The following is a 22,785-nucleotide window of genomic DNA, read 5'->3' on the forward strand; positions in this document are numbered from 1 at the left end:
ATAAACATTTGTGTATAGGTTTTCGTATGGACATATTTTTGAGTCAGCTGGCTATTTAAATAGGAATGTGATTGTTGCATCATATGGTAAGATAATGTTTAGTTTTGTAAGAAACTGCAATACAGTTTTCTAAAGTGGCTGTACCATTTTGCATTCCCCCAGCAATGAGAGTTCCTGTTGCTTCATATTCTTGTCAGCATTTGTTATTGTCAGTTTTTTAGATTTTAGCCATTCTAATAGATGTGTGGTGGTTTCATTTTTGTTTTAATTTGTAATTCCTCAAAGACATGATATTGAGCATCTTTTCATATGCTTATGTCATCTGTATTTCTTCTTTGGTGAGGTATTTAGATATTTTGCCGTTTTATTTTTTTATTTTTAAAATTTTAAAACAATTTATTTTTTTGGCTGCATCAGGTCTTGTGGCACTTGAGATCTTCGTTGAGGCACGTGGGATCTTTCGTTGCAGTGCGCAGTCTCTTTGTTGCGTTGCTTGGGCTTCTCTCTAGTTGTAGTGTGAGGGTTTTCTCTCTCGTTGCGGTGCATGCGGGCTCCAGGGCACGTGGGCTCTGTAGTTTGCGGCGTGAGGGCTCTCTCGTTGAGGTGTGTGAGCTCAGTAGTTGCGGTGCACAAGATCAGTAGTTGCGGCGTGTGGGTTTAGTTCCCCGACCAGGGATCAAAACCATGTCCCCTGCATTGGAAGGCAGATTCTTTACCACTGGACCACCAGGGGAGCACCGATATTTTGCCATTGTAAAATTGGGTTGTTTGATTATGTTATTTCTTACTGTTGTTATTTAAGTGTCCTTTGTATATTTTAGATACAAGTCCTTTATCAGATAAATGTTTTGCAAATATTTTCTCCCAATTTGTGACTTGTCTTGATTTTTTTTTTTTTTTTGGTTTAAATTGGCAATTGAGGAAGTGGGCTTGGTATCTGACTTAGGTAAGGAGCTAGTATTTTGTATTTTAAATGTAAAATAAGGTTTAGGAATGTTTATACATAAATAAATTACAACCTTGTCACATGCTCCATATTGTTGTGTGGTTATAAAAGCCAAACAAGCCAGTTTTGGAAATTTGTGGGCCATTTCAAAGTGGGAAAAGGTACCTAGTGATCTTGGGGATATTTTGGGCCATTTCCTAAATTTTTCTTCTCTCTCCTGTGTGTATATTTTCTATATATTTCTGCGTCTTCCTTTTATGTGTAATTGTACAGAACTTTAAATATTTTAAAGGCTGCTTCTGTCTTATAATTGTTAAGAGTAATGCTGGTGTGAACATTTGGTACATAAGCTTTGTCTGCATTTCTGTTCCTTTGGATAGACTCCTGGAAGCAGAATCTGGATCAAAGATTTTTAAGACTCTTGGTGTGTGTTACATAATTGTTTTCCTAATCTGTTCATTTTGTATTACATTAGGAAGTTTCACATTTTGTAGAGCTTAATTTTTTAAAATGGCATCTTCTTTAAATTCAGTGTTGGGACTTAACCTGGTAGTCCAGTGGTTAAGACTCTGTGCTCCCAATGCAGGGGGCCCGGGTTCAATCCTTGGTCGAGGAACTAGATTCCACATGCTGCAACTAAGAGTTTGCATGCTGCAACTAAGAGTTTGCATGCCACAACTGAAGACCCTGCATGCTGCAACTTAAAAAAAGAAAAGTTTCCGAATGCTGCAGTGAAGATCCCCGCACGAGGGAACGAAGATCCCATTTGCTGCAACTAAAGACCCAGTGCAGCCAAATAAATACATAAATAAATATTAAAAAAAATTAGTTTTTACTTAAACATAGTGATAACACAAAGTTAGTCATAATCCCACCTCTCAAAGTGAAACGGAGCAGGACCCTTGGGGCCCTCCCTGGTACAAATCCTTTCCTTGTCCCCTGTTTCTTGTTTGTAGGAAATAGGCTTCATTTAACCTCCTTGACCTTCCCTGAGTTCCAAAGGGCAGAATCAAACAGTTGTTAATCAGGGAAGGGAGGGAATGCAGAAAGAAAGGAGGAGCAGTCAAGAAACAATAGTACAGCCTTGGGGCTGGCTCCTGGTTCCTCCTGAAGGAATATACATAATATCTTCTGCAGGAACTAAGTCCCCCACCCAGGTGGAGGATGGTAACTTCTGGCTGAGCACAAGATTCCTGGAACACTGCCCTGTTACCTCACCACCAAATAATCAGAAGAAAGTCACACACCCTGCAGCTCTTACCCCAAATTTTGCCTATTAAAACCTTCTCCCCTGGGACTTCCCTGGTGGCACAGTGGTTAGGAATACACCTGCCAGTGCAGGGGACATGGGTTCGAGACCTGGTCGGGGAAGATCCAACATGCCATGGAGCTACTGGGCCTGTGGCACAAGAACTTCTGTTCAGTAATGAAAGTACAGCAGTTAAAGTATTCTGGCAGTTTAATCACTCATCAAATTCTGTGTACCTTTCTCTACTTTTCCCCCAAGAATAAGCATATGTATCTATGTAGACATGTTCTTATACTTTAAAACAATCATGTTATATGTTGCCTGCAAGTGTTTTTTTTAGTTGTTCCATGGGCATCTTTTTAGGTGATTATTTTGTAGATCTACTGTGTTTGTTTCAATGGCTGTGTAACACACCATTTTGTGTGTCTTTTCTTTAACCATTTATCTGTTCATTTGCAAATATACATAGAGTACTTGTCATGTGTCAGTTACTGGGGACAAATATCAATGAAAAAAACGTGCTAGTCTTTCAAGGAGCTTGTATCTAATTAAAGTTTATATTCCCCTATTGATGCTCATTATTTGTTCCCTCCTCCCTTTTTTTGCTCTTTTTATAGGGTGATATGTTGAATATCCTTGTACATATCTTTTGTATCTTGATGTACTTGTGCTATGGGCTTGTTGAGCCTAAAGGATACTTGCTTAAAATTACTAATTTTTGCCAACTGGTATAATTTTCTTTCATTGTTTTTATTTTACATTTCCCTAATCCTTGGAAGAGTTGTGCATGTTTTAATGTGTTTATTGGCCATTTGTACTACAGTGAACTGCCTATTTTTTTTTTTTTTTTTGCGGTACGCGGGCCTCTCACAGCTGTGGCCTCTCCCGTGCTCCGGACGCACAGGCTCAGCGGCCATGGCTCACGGGCCCAGCCGCTCCGCGGCACCCGGACCGGGGCACGAACCCGTGTCCCCTGCATCGGCAGGCGGACTCTCAACCACTGCGCCACCAGGGAAGCCTTGAACTGCCTATTTTGATTCTTTGCCCATTTTTCCTCTTGTGTTGTCTTTTCTTGCTAATTTGTGAGAGCTCCTGTGTATTCTGGGTTTTCATTCCTTGTCTGTTTATTGCACTGCAGGTGTTTTCTCCCAGTCTGTTATTTATCTTTTATTTTTAAAAATTTTAATATTTATTTATTTATTATTATTATTTTTCTGGCTGCTCTGTGCAGCATGCAGGATCTTAGTTCCCTAACCAGGGATTGAACTTGTGCCCCCTGCATCTTTCATTTTTTATTTCTTCTTAATTTGGGGCTTACCAGAAAAGTTGCAAGATTAATATAAAGACTCCCAGGTACATTTCACTCACATTTTTCAAATGTTAACGTTTTACTATATTTGCTTTCTCCTATCATTTAAAATTAAAAAAAGTATTTTTTCTGAACCGTTTGAGAGTAAGTTGCAGACGTGATTCTCCTTTACTCCTAAATATTTTATTTTCTTAAAACAAGGACTTTTTTAATATTATCACACTATGATTATAAAAATCGTGAAATTATTTTTGACACAATCTGTAGATCTTATCCAGATCTCACCAGTTGTCTCAATAATGTCTTCTAGAGGGAAGGGAAATCCAAGATTGTATGCACTGCATTCATTTATGTCTCTTTAGTCGCGTTTAATCTGGGACAGTTTCTGCTTGCTTTTTTGTTTCATGACATTGATACTTCAGTTGTGTTAGGAAAGCCTCAGTTTGTGCTTGTGTGGTGTTTGCTCATGTTTAGATTCAAGTTCTGCACTTTTCAGGGAGGAATGCCATCCATGGACATGATGTGCTCTCAGTTCCTCTAACCAGATCAGTCCCATCTTTGACGATGCTAACATTGACCATTTGGTTGCAGTGGTGTCTGCTGCTTTTTCCATTGTAAGGTTATTTTTGGGAGATAACCGTAAAGTTTGCTGTGGGGTTTAGAGGTTTTGAGCCTGTGATTATGGAAATACCCTATTACTCCGTAAACTTATAGCACTAGTTGTAGCTGCCACTGATCATTGTTGCCTCTTGAATGACTGATGATTATGACTTTTCCAAATGGTGATTTTCCAGTTCGATCATTCCTTCTATATTTGTTGGCTCTCTGCTGTAAAGAAGAGCTTTCCCATTGTGTATATATTTTTATATTTATTGTGGATTTATGAAATTTTAGTTTATTCAGTAGATTATAATTCTTTACCATTATCTTGGTGTTCAAATTGTACCAAATTTATCCAGTTAATGTTTAACTTTATGTTTTTTTTGTTATAATTTTTAATATGTTTAAAAGTATTGATTTCTTGGAACTTCCCTGGTGGTCCAGTGGTTAAGACTCGGCGCTTCCAAAGCAGGGGGCATGGGTTCGATCCCTGGTTGGAGAACTAAGATCCCGCATGGCGCATGGTGTGGCCAAAAAACAAAACAAAACAAACTGACTTCTTTTGGCTTCTGGATTTTGCGTTGTACTTAGTGGAAGCTCTTTCTTGCCTAAACTGTTGATCATCTAAGTCCCAGGTTTTCTAACCTTTGCTGCTTGCCTTGTGAATACTTCCATTGCCTCTAAGCACCACAATGGGGAGTGGCTGGGAATAGAACAGAACGGTGCAGAGAAGCCCAGATGGTTGCTGTGCATAGCCAAAAACAACCATTATAGCACAGAGCTTGTTTAAAAAAAAAAAAATTAACCCTCGGAAATTGAAATCCTTAAGCGTATTCAAACTTCCCCCTTTCAAGCAGTGTGCTAAGTGTATTTAATCTTTTCTTAACGATTCAGGACATTAGGAATATTATTATTATTATTTTTTGCTGTGAGTGACACCTCTTCTACCTCCTGAATTGAACAGGAGTGTTTCTCATAAGGTTGAATGACTAAGTCTAGGCCACTTTAATTTTAAGAGTTTTTGTATTTGCTATTCTTAAATTAAAAGAAGTTTTTTTCACCTATTTTCCTTCACTGTCTTTTGCCTGCCAGTTAGCTCTGCTTTCTTGTTGTTACTACTTTGTTGCTTCTAATAGTCTCTCCTTTCTAATCTGCTGTAAAGTTGGGAAGCCAGATACCCACAATATTCTAATAATCTGGTTAAATAACAAATACCCTCAAGTGTGAGGCCCCGGGAGTCTCCCTTCATGAGTGGTTGGGCTGTATGTTTTTTTCCACTAGGAGACATGGCTTTTTCTGACAATGTGGGTGGCAGTAAGGATCTCAGTCATTCATAACTGCTCTTTGAAATAGGTAGGGCAAGAGATGCTCTCTGTAATTTATAGAGGAAGTAATGGGTGGTGGTGGTAACGTTATTATTAGGAGAGCTGGAATTTGAATCTGTTTTTTTCCTCTAAATCTATTAAGTATTATTTTTAGTAATACTTCCTTGTCCCATCTATTACGAATAATACTTTCTAGAAAGCTATGTTGTATACTGGCTTTAAGTATGGATCTCTCATGGATTTTTATTAAATGTAAGTTTTATTTATTTTTTATGTTTTAAAAATTTATTTTATTTATTTATTTTTGTCTGTGTTGGGCCTTTGTTGCAGTGGTGGTCTTTCTCTAGTTGCAGCGAGCTGGGGCTGCTCTTCCTTGCAGTGTGCGGCTTTCTCATTAAAGTGGCTTTTCTCTTGTTGCGGAGCACAGGCTTTAGGCGCATGGGCTTCAGTAGTTGTGGCACTCGGGCTCAGTAGTTGTGGCTTACGGGCTCTAGAGTGCAGGCTCAGTAGTTGTGGCATATGGGTTTAGTTGCTCTGTGGCATGTGGGATCTTCCCGGACCAGGGATCGAACTCATGTCCCCTGCATTGGCAGGTGGATTCTTAACCACTGTGCCACCAGGGAAGCCCTAAAGGTAAGTTTTAAAATGAAGCAGGTTACTAGCACATAATTTTCAAGTTCCTGTTGGCCTACAGTGTGGGTCTCAGACTAGAAGTGGAGAGAAGGTTGAGACTGTTAGACTTAATCAATTATCTATTTTATTATCATTAATAATTATTAATTTCATGGGAATTCCCTGGTGGTCCAGTGGTTAGTACTCTGCGCTTTCACTGCTGAGGACTGGAGTTCAATCCCTGATTGGGGAACTAAGATCCCACAGATCTCGTGGCGTGGCTAAAAAAAAATAATAATAATTATATGTCTACCTATGTACATAAATACATAAATTTCATTATCTGTTAGTGCTATTATATACAATGCTATCTGCCTGGAACCCTCTTTGCATGGTTGGTTCCTTTCAGCTCTCAGATTAGATGTTGCCTCTTCAGAGAGCCCTTCCCTGACCTGAAATTACTTCCCTCTTCCTACCTCCCTCCTCTTTTATATCACACACCCTATTTATTTCCTTTATGGCTTAATCACTTTTTGGAAATACCTTCTGGAAATATCTTGTGTATTGTTAATAACCAGTAAAATGTTAGCTCTGTGATTTTTTATCCTTTGTCCATCTTTAGGGTTTATTTTATCTCATTGCTTAGGTCTTTTCGAACTCCTCTGAGCACCTTCCTTTGCCCAGGAATGAGGCTCTCTGAATTTAAGGACTTCTGTGAGGGCCTTGTGTCTTGTTTACCATTGTATCCACAGAACCTTGAATAGCAGTCCTGCGGAATATGATATAATTTCAGCAAACATTGAATGTAATGACAACATACTGGCTTTTTCACTTGAGAGGTGCATTTGGGGCTTATAGTCTAATGTGCTTTTCAAAGAATAAGCATATGGCGTAGCTGCATTATTACTGATTAATAATACCATTTTATGTGTCATACTACTTTGTATTTTTTTTAAACAGAAATTTTCAGTTATGGGTTAGCTGGTCTATTTGGTTTGAAGCCATAGAAAATATTTGAATCTTTTTTTTTTTAAACACTCTGTGAATCTTAAAGAGTGATTCTCAAACTTATGTCTGTGAACCACTCTGACAGAGCAAGAAGACATGCAGGCCAATATTTTGTTTATTTTTATTTTATAGCCAGTATTTCCTTTTAGGTTCTATTTTTGGCACAGAAGCTGCATTAGTACGGGAGGAAGACCAGGCAACTACTGTTGCATCCCCAATGTAGTTTGTCTTATTTGCCAAGTGAGGACTGAATTGGGTACTTGGATAAAACCAGGGGAGAAGAATGATTTAGTTGGAGATGCGAGGGAAAATTGCACCTTCGATACCCTGGTTGGTCTGTGGCAAGAAGCTAGCTACCTACTGTTTAACTCTATGCTTTGTTCTGAGTTATTTTTGGAATAAGTCATGTGACGGAAAGAAAGACTATAGAGGATAGGAGAAATTGAGGAAAAATTTATTCCCCCTCAGTGTTTCACAAGATGTCCTGGGGAGAAGGAGTTTGAATAACTAATTTTACCCTTAGTCTGTTTTTAGAGTTTGTTCCATCTCAAAGACATATGATTAGGTCTTGTTGAATTCTTCTGAATACCTTCCTTGGCCATACGCAGCTACTAGATTCTCTGAATTCAGGACTTCTTACAGTATTTTTTGCTTGGTTGCCTTCCTTTTCCTAAGATGATTTTAAAAAGCCCTTTAGGTATATAGAAAGCTCTGTGCCCATTAAATGATAGCTTTTCCCTGCCAGTCACTGAAAGGTATAAGACTTAAAAAAAAAAAAATAGCATCAATTTGTTTGAACTTGCACATGTAATATCTGTTTATTTTTGTTGTTAAAATTGAACCAAACTTCAATCAGAATGAAAGTGTGGGGAGCATAAGAGAGGGACAAAATTATATTCTCAATTTATGTAGAAAATAGAAACATAATGGCTTTGAACATGTTGATGAATTAAAAAAAAAAAGGCCAGGTTTTGTGTTTACTGTACAATCATTAAAAGCACGTTGCTGATGATATATCTCTGGAAAATCTTGGTTCAGGCATATCTCCCATTTGGTGGGTAGGAAAAATGAGGCACACAAAATCAATCTAATTTGTCCAAGGTTACATACAGAAAATTATAAGGAGCGTGTAGATTTCCAGACTCTACCTAATATTTTATCCAGTTAGTTGAAAAGTATATGGACTTCAAAGAGGACACGTGAAGTACTTAATACAGTTTCCTAACTGTACATAGTAATCGCTCAGTTAAATTTTGCTATTATTAATTATTCAGGGAGAAGTTTCTGGTTGCTGATAATGTATATCTTGATGTTTTTGAGCACAGAGACATAATATTTGTATTCATGCTGGTAAGAAGAAAATTAAGTTGAATTACAGTACAAAACTTCTGCAAATACTTTGCAATACAGACTTTTGTGTTTTGGATTTCTGCTTTCATGACTTTTAGGCCACTGTTAGTTTTAGATAAGAAAAATTTGAATCTCTGATTCTGTTTTCTTCAAGGGCCTGTTCTGCCTTTGTAGGCGTTTTGCATAGCAAGTACAGGTCGTTTTGTGTTGAATGCGAAGTTTACTTTAGTGTCTGGTGTTAGATGATTTGTATAGTATTAAGTGAAATGTTTTAATGTATTGTAGTGTTGAGGATATCTTTGATGTAATTTTGACATGAGTATTACATATTGATTAAGTTTCTGTTTCTAAATATTAAGGAGTGCAAATATTTTAATCTTTATATGCCAGGAATTCTGGGATCTTCTTGTTCCCCCTCCTTAAATTGCTGCTGGTGGAGATGGAAGCCCGTCTCAGTGTTAATAAATGCCATTACCCATTCCCTTCCCCCAGCTTTACACTGGAGCCTAGTTTGCCTGCAGCTGCAATGGTAGGCATCTTTCAGGAAGTGACCTTGGCTTGTATTAATCAAATTCAGAACACACAAAAAGCTTCTTGCTAACATGCTGACTTGATGTAAAATTTTATCGCATCCATTTTCTTTCAGAATGAGGCCATCTTGTAAAAAGAAGATGTACAGAAGACTCCTCCAATTTAATACATTAAAAAAGCTTCTGCAAACCATGTTTAAAAAAACACCTAGATTTTAAAAGTAAAGACTCTTTATAGACAAAGATGCATAAACTTAGATCATGAAGGTTTGGGAGTTGTTACTAGAAAATTACTTGTTTTAATGCTGAATTTAAAAAAAAACCCCTCTACATTAGGATCAAGTTTATTTACTATCTTAACTACATTAAATTGCTGTGGAAAATTTATACCTATGAATTTATTTTGGGGCCCTTTAGTAGTTATATATTAAGTAAGATACTTTTGTATATTGGTTATCTTTGGGTGTTCAGAAATGACTGTGGTGTCTTACTCTGTTGATTTGGGTAAGAAAACTAATGCCCTACATGGAATCATTTTCTTAGGTAGTGGTAGCACCTACAGGGCCTTATAAATATAACTTAAAATTAAGTCAACAAGACTGGTAAAATTCGACCACCTATTGTATTAATGAGAAATATTCTGACTACAAATTCACACAATTGCTTATTAGTATTTAACTGATCATTGTGATAGAGCAGTTAATACAGCTCTTTCACTTTTATCATGTAACGCGTCACAGAAATCTAGTTTTTAAATGTAGGGTAGTTAAGGTGTGTATAGTACAGATCTTCATTTTAACCTTGCTCAATGTTAAATATAGAATGTTGGAAAGAGTAATGGATTAATTTACTGATGTTTTCTGCATTTGGGAGAAATTTACATTAAGAAAAAAGAATTGGAGAGTAGTTGAGTCTATTGCCAAGGGGTTCACTCTTGAGTTTATTGTACATAGGAGTCACTTCTGTGTACTGAACTGTTTGAGGAGAGAAATACAAGAAAAGAAAGCTTAAACCTTAGGAGCTGTACCTGCATTTTGGTAGATGTACAGTACGAAAAGTACAGGCATGTTGCACGTTTATAAATTAATGATTAGGAGAGGAGGTGGAGAATCTATGCAAATAAAAAATTGGGGTTAGATAAATACTTTGATTAAATGTCTTCAATATCTGAGTTTTTTTTAAAGCATTTACTGGAAACATAACCAGCATTATCTTTCATCATATTGTAAATTGTTCTTAGAATTGCAGCCTCATGGAGATAAATCTATCTGTTTAACTTGCCTAATAAGTTCACCCTTTGTCTCGATACCAGCATTAATGATTGGTTTGTTAGATACTACAGGATAATTTAAAGGAAAATTACTCGATCATTTCTCCCCTCAAATACCTGTTTAAAATACATGGTCTTCAATAAAATCATCATCTTGAACTTAAAATGTTCTTTGCCTCCTCCTCTGCTACCTCCCCTTCCCCCACACAAAAAAAAAAAAAAAAAAAAAAAGAAAAAGGAAAGCCTTGCAAGAAAAGGAATACAGGCAATCCTGGTGGCCAATGAGTTAATGTTCATTTGCAGCCTGAGGGTCAGCGTACAGTCTCTGTTTCCTGATTGGCTGCTAAAAGGTGAAATTGAAACCACTGTAAACTTTTGACCCTGTAGCAATTCTTGTGGAACGCCTTCCACTGGTGGAGCCCAGAGCTTCAGCTCACCTCTCCACCCAACCCCTCCCACCCCCTTTCCTGTATTTATTTTGTGTGATCGTGCAGCACTGCATGCAGTTTTTCCAGGAGATGGGGGAGAGGGAGGTGGAACAAGCACCAGCAAGCGGCTGGCTTCATGCCTGTTTTAGCAACCATGTCATTACTAACTACAGCTCAGCCAGAGATATGGGGCTTGTTAATAAACTGGTCTGCCAACCGGAGTTTTTTAGTTTTCTCCTTAATCTCAAGGTAATTTAAAAAATGCAGAATGGTTATATTTACTGCCATTGTTCATCAGTGGATAGTATGGTAGTGCAAGCAAAATGTATGGCATGATTTCCTGAATGTGTTGAGTTAAAAATAGCTTTCATATTCAGCAACCTTTATACACCCCATTAATGTTTCCTCTGTCTCTCATGATTTTTACACAAATAACATTTTACAAAAGTTTTTTTCTTCTTTGCTTTTGTCTTTTGTTATAAAGAAACTCAAATGGCATTTTGGTTCTAACTATGGAAAATAATTGCAGAAGTTATCTGTACATTCAAATTTCGTTAATAATTCTTTCTCCCTCCTTTATTTTTTCTTGGCAGAGGTAAATGGTTTTGGATTTGTCTTTCATTCACCTGTAAATAGTGCTTTATAGTTACCAGAGCAATCCTATGAAAAAGGCAGGGCCACCCTTCTCTCTTTTCTCCTTTAATATTATTATCAGACTCTGTCTTCATCTCCTGGTTCTTCCTTGTGTCCCTGGTTTCCGGTGCAGCGTAGCAGGTTGATGCTCAGCAGATGCTTACTGAATGAACACAGTTTTCATTTCGGAAACTATAGTGGTTATTTGTAGCTGCTTCTTTCCTAATTAGCAGCAGGAACCATATTTTGCTTATACTTTTGAGTGCTTGTGCAGCGCCTGACATCTAATAGGTGCAGAACAAACATTTAAGTGAATTAGATGCCTCCCACAAGATCACTATGAATCTGAACTTCCAAAAACTAGGTTTTCTGAAATCAAGGCTTCTTTTTTAACTGCCTCATTTAAATTTTCAGGTTGGCTCCACATAGAACTAAACATTTATTATAACTTATTAAATGACTGTGTAGAATAAATTACGACAAATCAGCTTGCTCCTTTCTAGTGTACATCACAGGATAGGTGGTAATACATGTCAGGTTTTTTTTTTTTTTTTTTAACCCTGTCCTTACTTTACTAGGCCTGTGTATGCTGTAATTTGAAATAATTCCTGCTCCCCTTGTCAAAAAGATTATGGTTTTTTTGAAAGTTTGTCATCAGTGTATTACCAATGTTCTCTTGGGTACCAAATACATTTTTCCTTATTTACTTGAGCACATAATTATGGGCTAAATAATAAATTTTAAAGAGAAAATTCTTTTTATTGAGTTTATACAGCTTCAAAAACAGTAGCATCTTTTTATATAATTTTAAATTATATAAAATAATTTGTCTTTTGTTCTAAAGACAAATTATTTTTTAAAATAATTTGTTTTATTTTTTAAAAATAAATATATTTTAAAATGAATTTATTTGTTTTATTTATTTTTGGCTACGTTGGGTCTTTGTTGCTTTATTTTTTTAAAATAAATTTATTTTAAAATAAATTTGTTTTATTTATTTATTTTTGCCTATGTTGGGTCTTTGTTGCTGCGCACAGGCTTTCTCTAGTTGTGGCGAGCAGGGGCTACTCTTCATTGCGGTGCACGGGCTTCTCATTGTGGTGGCTTCTCTTGTTGCGGAGCACAGGCTCTAGGCAGGCAAGCTTCAGTAGTTGCGGCTCTCAGGCTCAGTAGTTGTGGCTTGTGGGCTCTAGAGCACAGGCTCAGTAGTTGTGGCCCACGGGCTTAGTTGCTCTGCGGCATGTGGGATCTTCCCGGACCAGAGCTCGAACCTGTGCCCCCTGCATTGGCAGGCGGATTCTTAACCACTGCGCCACTAGGGAAACCCTTAAATTTTCATATGGTATTAAACTTACATCCTTTTTTCCCGTTTCATTATAGCTACAAATTGGTTGCAGTTGATTGTTGCAAGTAAAATCTGGTGTTACAGTTTCGACAAAGGATATATTTATTGCTTGGTAAATAATCTCAACTGCAAAAATATTTTAAGTTTAGTTTATGCCAATATTATGTAATCTTTAAGTAACCTGATATTTAGTTGGTGCACAAACTTACTCTGTAGTGCTTTGAAGATTTGTGGGCAACAGCTGGCTTTTCCCAAAGATGGTGATTCCCCATCTCTATCTGTGATTTTAGGGAACTGAGGAGGGAGTACCTGGGAGTCCTGCCTGCAGCAACATGGAAAGAACAATGAGTTTAATACGATTAGTAGTAGAATCCTTGCCCCCTTCCATGTTCAACAGCAAAAGAAAAACACGTTCAATAATATTCAGTGGCCTGTTTTTGTCCAGTCGGTGTTTCCAAGCATCAGCATCATGTAGTTTGGATTTTCCTCTCTGTCATATCCCCTCCCCCAGTTTGAATCTTTGTTCTGGCCTCGAGGCACACCTTCTCAGACTAGCTATTAACAAAGCTCAGTTTGATCTCCCCCAAGCCCCCCGATAGCTTTCTAGTGGTGCAGGTTTTGATAATGGGGATCTCATCAGTCACCTTTCTGTTATTTATAGTAGAAAAATTAATGTCATACCCTGTCCCCTCCCCCACTGCGATATTTAATATTTTGGGGTTGTGTCATTCAGTTTTTATGTCGGTCTGATTTGACTGTGTGTGTGATTGACTAAAGTCCAAACTATGAAAAGGAGTAAGGATAAGGTTGTTTTTTGGCTGTGCCACGCGGCTTGCTCAACCAGGGACTGAACCTGAGCCCTCGGCAGTGAAAGTGCAGAGCCCTGACCACTGGACCGCCAGGGAATTCCCAGGATAAACTTATTTTTGATGAAGATAATAAGTACAGTCCCAGGAAATATGCTTTGATTGTTGCCTTTGCAGAATCTTGGTTCTAGGCAAGTTAACTGCAGTTCCCCAACAGTTCCATACTTCACGGGATCCTGGTATATAGTACTTTTTAGACCATCTGCTCCTTGCAGGTTCCTGGTAGGCAGGCCAGTCATTGATCTTTGACTATTTGGGGACCTCTCTAATCCAACTGCATACTTCCTGGGAGAGGAGAATTTTGTAGATGGTGTTCCTTTGGGTCCTGGGGGTTGTGGGTACAGATTGGCTGGGTCAGCACTCCTTTGGATAGTTCTCACCAGCAGTACGACAATGTTTGAGTATTAATGTAGGCTGTCTCGCCAACCTTTCACGTTAGGCAGCAGACTTGTTTCCCGGGTCAGTCATTAGGGTATTAGGTACATTCTGACTCAAATTCCTTTTCCTTCCCACCCCTCTTGTTCTTAGGTACTAATGCCACCCCACCACCCCCGTTAGCCCCCCAAAAGGAGCAACAACAAAAGAACCATTTCTGAAATGAAACTTTATTTAAAATTAGGGCCAGAAAACCTTGGATTTTCTTTACAGGACTTCTGCCTACCTTTTCCCCCTTCACTGTCCTCTAATTAAATTGGATATAAAAATTCAAGTTATAGGGACTTCCCTGGTGGTCCAGTGGGTAAGACTCCATGCTCCCGGTGCAGGGGCTGTGGGTTTGATCCCCGGTCGGGGAACTAGATCCTGTGTGCGTGCCGCAACTAAGAAGTCCACATTGCCGCAACTAAAGATTCTGTGTTCCACAATGAAGATCCCGCGGGCCACAACTAAGACCCGATGCAGCCAAAATAAATAAATAAAATAAAAATTAAAAAAAATTCACGTTGTAAAACATTGAATTCATTTAAAAACTAAAACTGATGATTGTGTTTTCTCCTATTTTTTAATTTCACTGTGCTTGGTAATTCTTGTTATATTATGTGTCAGTCTTGTTTGGCTAATAATTGTTTTTATTTATTGAGCATTTGTATACTAGGTACTAATAAGTAATTTAAGCATTTTCACTTAATGTTCACAAGAGCCTTAGGAGGTGTGATAGCCATTTTAAGATGAGAAATCTAAGGCTCAAAGATGTCTTTAGTTGACCCAGGGGTACCTAACGAGATCTGGTGGGCTCTGAAGCTTCTGCCCTTTAGCCATTATGCTAACAACTAGCTATACTATTGTGGATTGGAAGATGTAGTCCAAGAACCACCTTACTTATGGCATGTATCTCAGTTATAAGCTAGAGACTACTGTGCTTATCAGTAGACCTGGTACTAGATATATCAGTTCCTTTTATAACTTTAATTGCATGGCACTGATATATTACCAGGGTTTTCCTCTTTTCCCTTTGTGATCCACATTATAATGTGATATCCTTCCATCCTCAACCCCCACTCCCCCATTTTCGCACTTTTGAGTTTCAAAAGTGCAACAGACCGGGCTTCCCTGGTGGCGCAGTGGTTGAGAGTCCGCCTGCTGCTGTAGGGGAACCGGAAGATCCCACATGCCGCGGAGTGGGTAGGCCCGTGAGCCATGGCCGCTGAGCCTGTGCGTCTGGAGCCTGTGCTCCGCAACGGGAGAGGCCACAGCAGTGAGAGGCCCGCGTACCGCAAAAAAAAAAAAAAAAGGGGGCAACAGACCCTTCACATCATGCAGCTAGATTGTGGTTGGTTGTCTTCTCTATGCTACATGTGGATTGGCCATGGCTGTGATGTATTTGTTACTCGGAACTTGTGAATATATCATTTTTTTCTTCCATCCTTTCTCAACAGACTTGCCAATTCCAGTGTGAATGCTATTAATTTAAGGGCATAGTTATGGTTCTTGTCTTTATAGATATCTGTAGAATTAGCAATAGTTAAATTATTGCTTTATTGATACATCTGGAAAATCATAAGTGATGTTGAATGTTTTTATTGGCTCACTTTCTTGTTGCACTAGAGCCTGCTCCACATCTCCTCAAGTGCAAAGTCTGCTGTTCTTTATGTTCATGTATTTATTGCAGTTTATTTTGAAGAACTGCCCCTCACTTACCTGTCTCCCATTTCAAATTATTTTTTGTTGGTGACTCAAATGATGCACCCTTTCCTAGAGGGGAAGAAAATATCCAGGGCTTTTTTTTGTTTTACCCTTCTCCTTGCTTGCTTTATCCATCCATCTGGTGGGTATTTATCTTTTTTTGGCTTCAGTATTTAATTAGCTTCTGACAGGATATTTATATTTAATTGATTAATCAGTTAATTAATTAATGGCTGTATTGGGTCTTCATTGCTGCGTGCGGGCTTTCTCTAGTTGTGGTGATCAGGCTACTCTTCGTTGTGGTGCACGGGCCTCTCATTGTGGTGGCTTCTCTTGTTGCGGAGCACGGGCTCTAGGTGCGCGAACTTCAGTAGTTGTGGTGCACGGGCTTAGTTGCTTCGCGGCATGTGGGATATTCCCAGACCAGGGCTCGAATCCATGTCCCCTGCATTGGCAGGCAGATTCTTAACCACTGTGCCACCAGGGAAGTCCTATATTATTTTAGATTGTTAATTTGTTGAACATTACTTTTGGACTGGTGGGAACGTCCCAAGTTCAAATTACCCAGCTGGTTTCATCACTTTTCAGGACTTGAAGGTGATCTCCTTTATCTCCACTTTGTGTTATCCATGTTTACAAACTGTGACAGACTGTATTGTGTATGCCCTGCCTGATTTTTATTTTTTTTTATTAAAAAAAATTTTTTTTAGCAGAAGTAGTAATATATGGCAAAATAAGGCATCAAGCTCAAATTCCCAGGAAGAGGCCTTATACTTGATAGCTTTTTGTTGTTATTGTTTGTTTCTTATGTCCAGGGAAGGGAAAGGTGGGAAAAGTTATTTTGTGTGTGACTAATAATAGTACTTATATAAAGAAAGGGCAATAAAAATCAACACCCTTTTTTTTTTTTTTTTTTTTGTCCTCAGGATCAAAATACTTGCTGAACAGTGGAATCAGAGACCAATAAAAATAAACTCTACTTGAACATCATCTGACTGGTTAGCCAGGTAATTCAGTTTTACTTTGGATCTTTTGTAATTTTCTGACTTCACCCTCTGAAGGTCCTGCCCTCTTCTTGACTTATGGTTTAATCTTAAGCTTATTTTATGTGTCATGCTTTCCTCTTTAATAATACTATTAGTTGAACGAAGGAATAAGTGAATATATATGTGTATTCTATATACAAACATAGATTTGGGGGAAGGGTTGGAACTGTATGTTACGGTTTATATGAGACACTACCACCTGCCCACTGTTTCCTTACGTGTGAATATTTTAATGGCACATAGTCAAAATCTGAGTCAGCGCCACCCATTTTGACTATTTCACCTTGTGAAGACCAGTTTCACCGGATTGCTTGTGCTAGTGTGCAACATTTCATCTGACTCCTCTCCTGACTTTTATTATTGCATCAGAATAGGAAAAATGAGAAGAGAAAAGTTGTCTGATAGCTAAGAAAGCGGTTATGCTTTTCTTAGCTAGTTAAATTTCTTTTTGCTGGTAACACTGTTGTTTTTTGTTGTGGTACGCGGGCCTCTCACTGTTGTGGTCTCTCCCCTGTTGCGGAGCACAGGCTCAGCAGCCATGGCTCACGGGCCCAGCCGCTCCGCGGCATGTGGGATCTTCCCGGACCGGGGCACGAACCCGTGTCCCCTGCATCGGCAGGCGGACTCGCAAGCACTGCACCACCAGGGAAGCCGTGGTAACATTATTCTCTTGGTTAGCTAGGCTTGAAATGTGAGTCATCTTTGAATCCTACCCCCCTTTGATATATTTAATAAACAGGTCTTATCTGGTTTTCTGTTTTCATGTCCCGTGTATTTGTTCAACTTTCTGTTACCAATCTTAGCTTCCTAGGCCAAGACTCCTTAATTTCATGCTTGTGTTTGTCCAAATGTCCCATAACTGCTTCTTATCTGTAGTGTTTCTACCTACTTGAAGGTTTGCTAGAAAATTTTCTTAAATATACCCCTTTAACCAAGCCTCTTTTCTGTTCTAAGCTTTGTGCTACTGGTCCCTGGCTTACAGAAAAAAAAAGTACAAACTCCCTTCTCTTGTATTTGAAACAGTCCTTTGGGAATTTATCTAAGCCTCTGTCCTCAGCTCTTGCTATTTCCCTATAAAATCCTTCAATTAATTATGGTATATACCCATTATATTCTGAACATAGTAGAGAACTATCTCCATAGTATTTATCTTAAAAAAAAGAAACTTGGGCTTCCCTGGTGGCGCAGTGGTTGAGAGTCCGCCTGCCGATGCAGGGGACGCGGGTTCGTGCCCCGGTCCGGGAGGATCCCACATGCCGTGGAGCGGCTGGGCCTGTGAGCCATGGCCGCTGGGCCTGTGCATCCGGAGCCTGTGCTCCGCGACGGGAGAGGCCACAAAAGTGAGAGGCCCACGTACCGCAAAAAAAAAAAAAAAAAAAACTTTATTTGGCAATACTTTGCAATTTACAAAAGTTACAAAAATAAGAGTATGAAAAACATCTAGATATTCTTTAGCCAGATACAGTCTCTGGTTTTATTATTTACGTTCATGTGTGCTTTTACTCTTTCTTCTCTCTCTTTCTCTCTTTTCTGAGCTATTTGAGGGTATGTTGTATATATTGTGCTTCTTTCCCTTAATACTTCTGCTTTATAGGGTCATTCTCTCATATAACCATTGTATAGTTATAAGCTTCATAAATGGATGTCGATACAAATCTATTGCGTTCAGACAAAATATTCCAGTTTTGTCAGTTGACCTAATAAGGTCACTCACAGCATTTCCCTTACTTCTTGTAACAGAAACCAGTCTGGGGTCAGATACCGCATGTAGTTATTATTTTTCTTTAGCCTCCCTTTTCCTGGTATATTTCCACAGCCTTTGTCTTTCATGACATTGACATTTTTGAAGAACACAACCCTTCCCCTCCCTTATTAGAATGTTCTTCATTTTCTGTTTGTCTGAAGTTTTCTTGCAATTAGAATGTGGTTATGCGTTCTTGGCTGGAATACTGCATAGGTGATGTGATCCTCCGAGAAAGATGCACAACTTCTGGAGGCACATGGTGTATTCTGTCCCTCATTGGGATGTTAATTTTGATCACTTGGCCAAGGTGTTGCCAGATTTCTCCACTGTATAGTTTTTTTTCCTTCTTTTGCAAGCAGTAAGCAGTCTGTGGGGGACACAATGCTGGTACCACAATTCTCGTCACAATTTGCCCTAGATTTAGCATTCATTGATGATTCTTGTCTGATCTAATTTTTTACCGTAATGGTTCCAAAATGGTCATTTTCTTATTCCATTCCCAGTGGAGCTCTTTTAATCACGCTCCTGTGTCCTTGTGGAGAACAGTATTAGAGACCAAGATCCCTGGGTGGTGGAGGGTCGGTGTCCTTGTTGCTTCTGGGTTGTCTTCTCTTCTTGACACTTACAGTGACACAGCTAGAAAATATATGAATGTCTATACACATACATACATAAATATACTTGTTCATATATACATGTTCATAGCAACATGAATATATGTAGTTTAGAAATCATGAGTTTATGTCAGTATGTCCAATTTCACTCCACATCTACAGGGTTCTTTCTTTGCACCTCTCATTTCATATTTTTATGTCTTTTTTTTTTTGGCGGTACACGGGCCTCTCACTGTTGTGGCCTCTCCCGTTGCGGAGCACAGGCTCTGGACTCACAGGCTCAGCAGCCGTGGCTCACGGGCCCAGCCGCTCCGCGGCACGTGGGATCTTCCCAGACCGGGGCACGAACCGTGTCCCCTGCATCAGCAGGCGGACTCCCAACCACTGCGCCACCAGGGAAGCCCTTTATGTCCTTTTTTTTAAAAAAAAAATTTATTTATTTTTGGCTGCATTGGATCTTTGTTGCTGCGTGCGGGCTTTCTGTAGTTGCGGGGAGCGGGGGCTACTCTTCGTTGCAGCGCGCAGGCTTCTCATTGTGGTGGCTTCTCTTGTTGCGGAGCATGGACTCTAGGGTGCACGGGCTTCAGTAGTTGTGGCGCACGGGCTCAGTAGTTGTGGCATTTGGGCTGTAGAGCACAGGCTCAGTAGTTTTGGCTCGCGGGCTCTAGAACGCAGGCTCAGTATTTGTAGGGCATGGGTTTAGTTGCTCCGTGGCATGTGGGATCTTCCTGGACCAGGGATTGAACCCATGTCCCCTGCTTTGGCAGGTGGATTCTTAACCATTGCACCCCCAGGGAAGTCCCTTTATGTTCGTTTTTATGCCATGAGAGCTCTGGTTCCCAACATTGCCAGTACATTTACTCTTTTGCTCTATCCTATAATACATCTAAAATAATTTCAGAATTGCTTGACCATTTCACTGTGACCATTTGACAGTAAACAAACTTACTTAAAGTGAGTGAAGAATTTGTATATAGTTCTCCACTTCCCCAAGACTGAGAGTAAATCCTGTATTGTTTTTTAATTATTGATTGATTTATATTTAATTTATTTATTTGGTTGTGCCAGGTCTTAGTTGCGGCAGGTGGGCTCCTTAGTTGCGGCAGGTGGGCTCCTTAGTTGGGGCATGAGAACTCTTAGTTGCGGCATGCCTGTGGGATCTAGTTCCCTAAGCAGGGATTGAACCCAAGTCTCCTGCATTGGGAGTGTGGAGTCTTAACCACTGTGCCACCAGGGAAGTCCCCCCCGCTCAACCTTTTTGTAAGATTTGCATATTTGTATTTCTTTTTTTACTTTTTATTAGAGTTGATTTACAATGTTGTGTTAGTTTCAGGTGTAAAATCCTGTATTCTTAAATTACTTGAATTAGTCCTCCCTCCTCCTACTTTCCCTTCCTTCCCCAGTTTTATTTCCCACCCTTACTTTCTGCATAATGTAGTTATGGTATTTGTTTGAAATGAAATGAGATTTATTTATTTGTATGCTTGAGTTTCAGTTTGTTTTAAAGTGCTCCTTCCCATTCTGATTGGTTATGTTTTGATTATGTAGAATATGAACACATTTTCCAAAGTCAAAATTTTACAGAAGATACACATTCCCTTCTGTATCCTTTCTACCCCATTCTCCCCATTCTTGGAGGAAACTATCTTCAGTGTTTTCTGAAGTATTTCCCTGTGTTTCTTTTTGTAATGACAAACAGATATATGTATAATATGTTTTATTTTTTCCTTTTGTTTTCACAAAAGGTCGCATACTATGTATATTCTTTTGCACTTTCCTCTTTTCACTTACTGATATCTCCTGGAAATAATGCCATATCATGCCAAAGGGATCTTTCCCATTCATTTTTAAAAATCATGGTAAACTTTACATAACAAACTCACCATTCTGACTACTTTTAAGTGTGCGGCTCAGGGGCATTAAGTCCCCTCACACTGTTTGCAGCTGTCCCCACCATCCATCTCCAGAATGTTTTCATCTCCCTACACTGAGAACTGTGCCCATTAAACACCAATTTCTCACTGCCTCTTTTCCCAGCCCCAGTCTCATTTATTTTTTACATAGATGTATAGTTTCCATTATGTGCATGTAGGTTATTCAGTCAGTTTCATACGTATGGATATTACCTAGTTGTTTCCAGTATTTTGTGATTAAAATAATGCTGCAGCGAATGACCTCATGAATATATATTTTCATATTGTTGGGAGTATACCTTCAGGATAGATTCTTGGAAGTGAGATTGTTAGGTTGAAGGGTAAATGCATATATAGTTTTTGTAAGATATTGTCAGATTACACTCTATAAGGATTATACCATATGGGTTCCCACCATCAATATGTGAGAGCGCCTGTTTCCCCACAGTCACACTGTAAAAGTTCTTTCCCTCAGCGTGTTTTTTTAGATGGATCCACATTTTTCTGTCAGAAGTTTCTTTCTTTTTATTGCTGAGTAGTATTCCATTGTGTTTCCTATTTTGGGCTGCTATGAATAAAGCTTCTAGGAACATTAAAGTACAAGTCTTTGGATTTTTTTTTCCTTCTTGAGTAAATACCTAGGAGTGTAATTGCAGGGTCTTCTGTTAAGTGTGTGCTTATCTTTATAAGAAATTGAAACTGTTTTCTAAAGTGGCTTACCATTTTATATTCCACCTGCAATATATGAGAGTTCAGGTTACACATATCTCTCTTCTTTTATGAAGTGTCTGTTCAAATTTTGCCCATTTTTAAAATTGGGTGGTTTTCTTATTGTATGAGTTAAAAAAAAATGTTCTGGATACAAATCCTTTTCAGATATATTTTGAGAGTATTTTCTTCTGGCCTTTGTCTTCCCTTTTCATTTTCTTGATTTATCAATTTTTTTCTCTTAGGATTAATCCTTTTTTAATGTGCTAAGAGATCTTTGCCTATTGTAAGGTTATGAAGATTTTTCTGCTTTGTTTTCTTGTAGAAGTTCTATAGTTTTAGCTTTACATTTAGGTCTGTGATCCATTTTGATTTAATTTTTGCATATGGTGTGAAGAAAGGATTGAGGATCAGTTTTTTAAAATATTGACATTCCGTTCCATGGCTATTTATTGAATAAGACTCTCCTTTTCCCATTGCATTGCTTTTGGTAACTTAATCAACTAACGGTGTGTGTGTGTGTGTAAATACATACACAAACATATACATACATATACATACATATATATATACACACACACACACATACACACAGATGTATACATATTTATAAAATCAGGATCTATTTCTGGTCTTTATTCTGGCCATTGATTTGTATAACAGTCCTTATGCCCACATATATTGTCCTGATTCCTGCAGCTTTTATAGTAAGGTTTGAAAGTAGGTAATGTGAGTCTTTCAACTTTTTCTTCTTTGCCATGATTGCTCTGGGTAATCTAAATCTTTTGATACAAATTTCAGGATCAGTTTGTTAGTCCCTACAGTTTTGTCAGTCACTCTGAGAAACTGCCGTGCAGAATACATCCAGCTTGGCCATCCTGAATGCTGGTTATTATCTTGTCCATTCAGCAAGATTGCTGGACTTTGTTTGGGTTCCTTATCCTCGTGCTGTGATCTGGAAAAATTGTTGCTTCCTGGTAGGAAGCCTGGCTGGTGGTAGGGCTCATGTTGTCATATTGGTCCATCTCCCCCCAACTCCCAATTGTTTTCCTGATCTCAGGGACCACAGTTTTTCACTGCTTGTTCTCTGGTATCTGAATATAGTTTGTTCTTACAATTTGTTCAGTTCATGGTGGGATGAATCCTATTATTCTCTCTTGGTCTAAAA

At 38.7% G+C, this 22,785-nt stretch overlaps 1 protein-coding gene across 5 annotated transcripts in view; it reads left to right on the forward strand.

The window, feature by feature from the left end:
- The window catches only part of NCOA3 (nuclear receptor coactivator 3), a 122,795-nt gene that overhangs the window by 45,997 nt on the left and 54,013 nt on the right, over window positions 1-22,785 (forward strand). For 4 of the 5 annotated variants that reach the window (XM_030848785.2, XM_030848789.2, XM_060284906.1 and 1 more), the window contains exon 2: window positions 16,519-16,599. The exons of the other annotated variant lie outside the window; for it this stretch is intronic. The gene's annotated coding sequence lies outside the window, so the exon portion shown is untranslated. The remainder of the gene's footprint in view (window positions 1-16,518; window positions 16,600-22,785) is intronic. 5 annotated transcript variants of the gene reach the window in all.

Source organism: Globicephala melas, chromosome 15 (genome assembly GCF_963455315.2).
Source record: "Globicephala melas chromosome 15, mGloMel1.2, whole genome shotgun sequence".
Taxonomy (NCBI): domain Eukaryota; kingdom Metazoa; phylum Chordata; class Mammalia; order Artiodactyla; family Delphinidae; genus Globicephala; species Globicephala melas.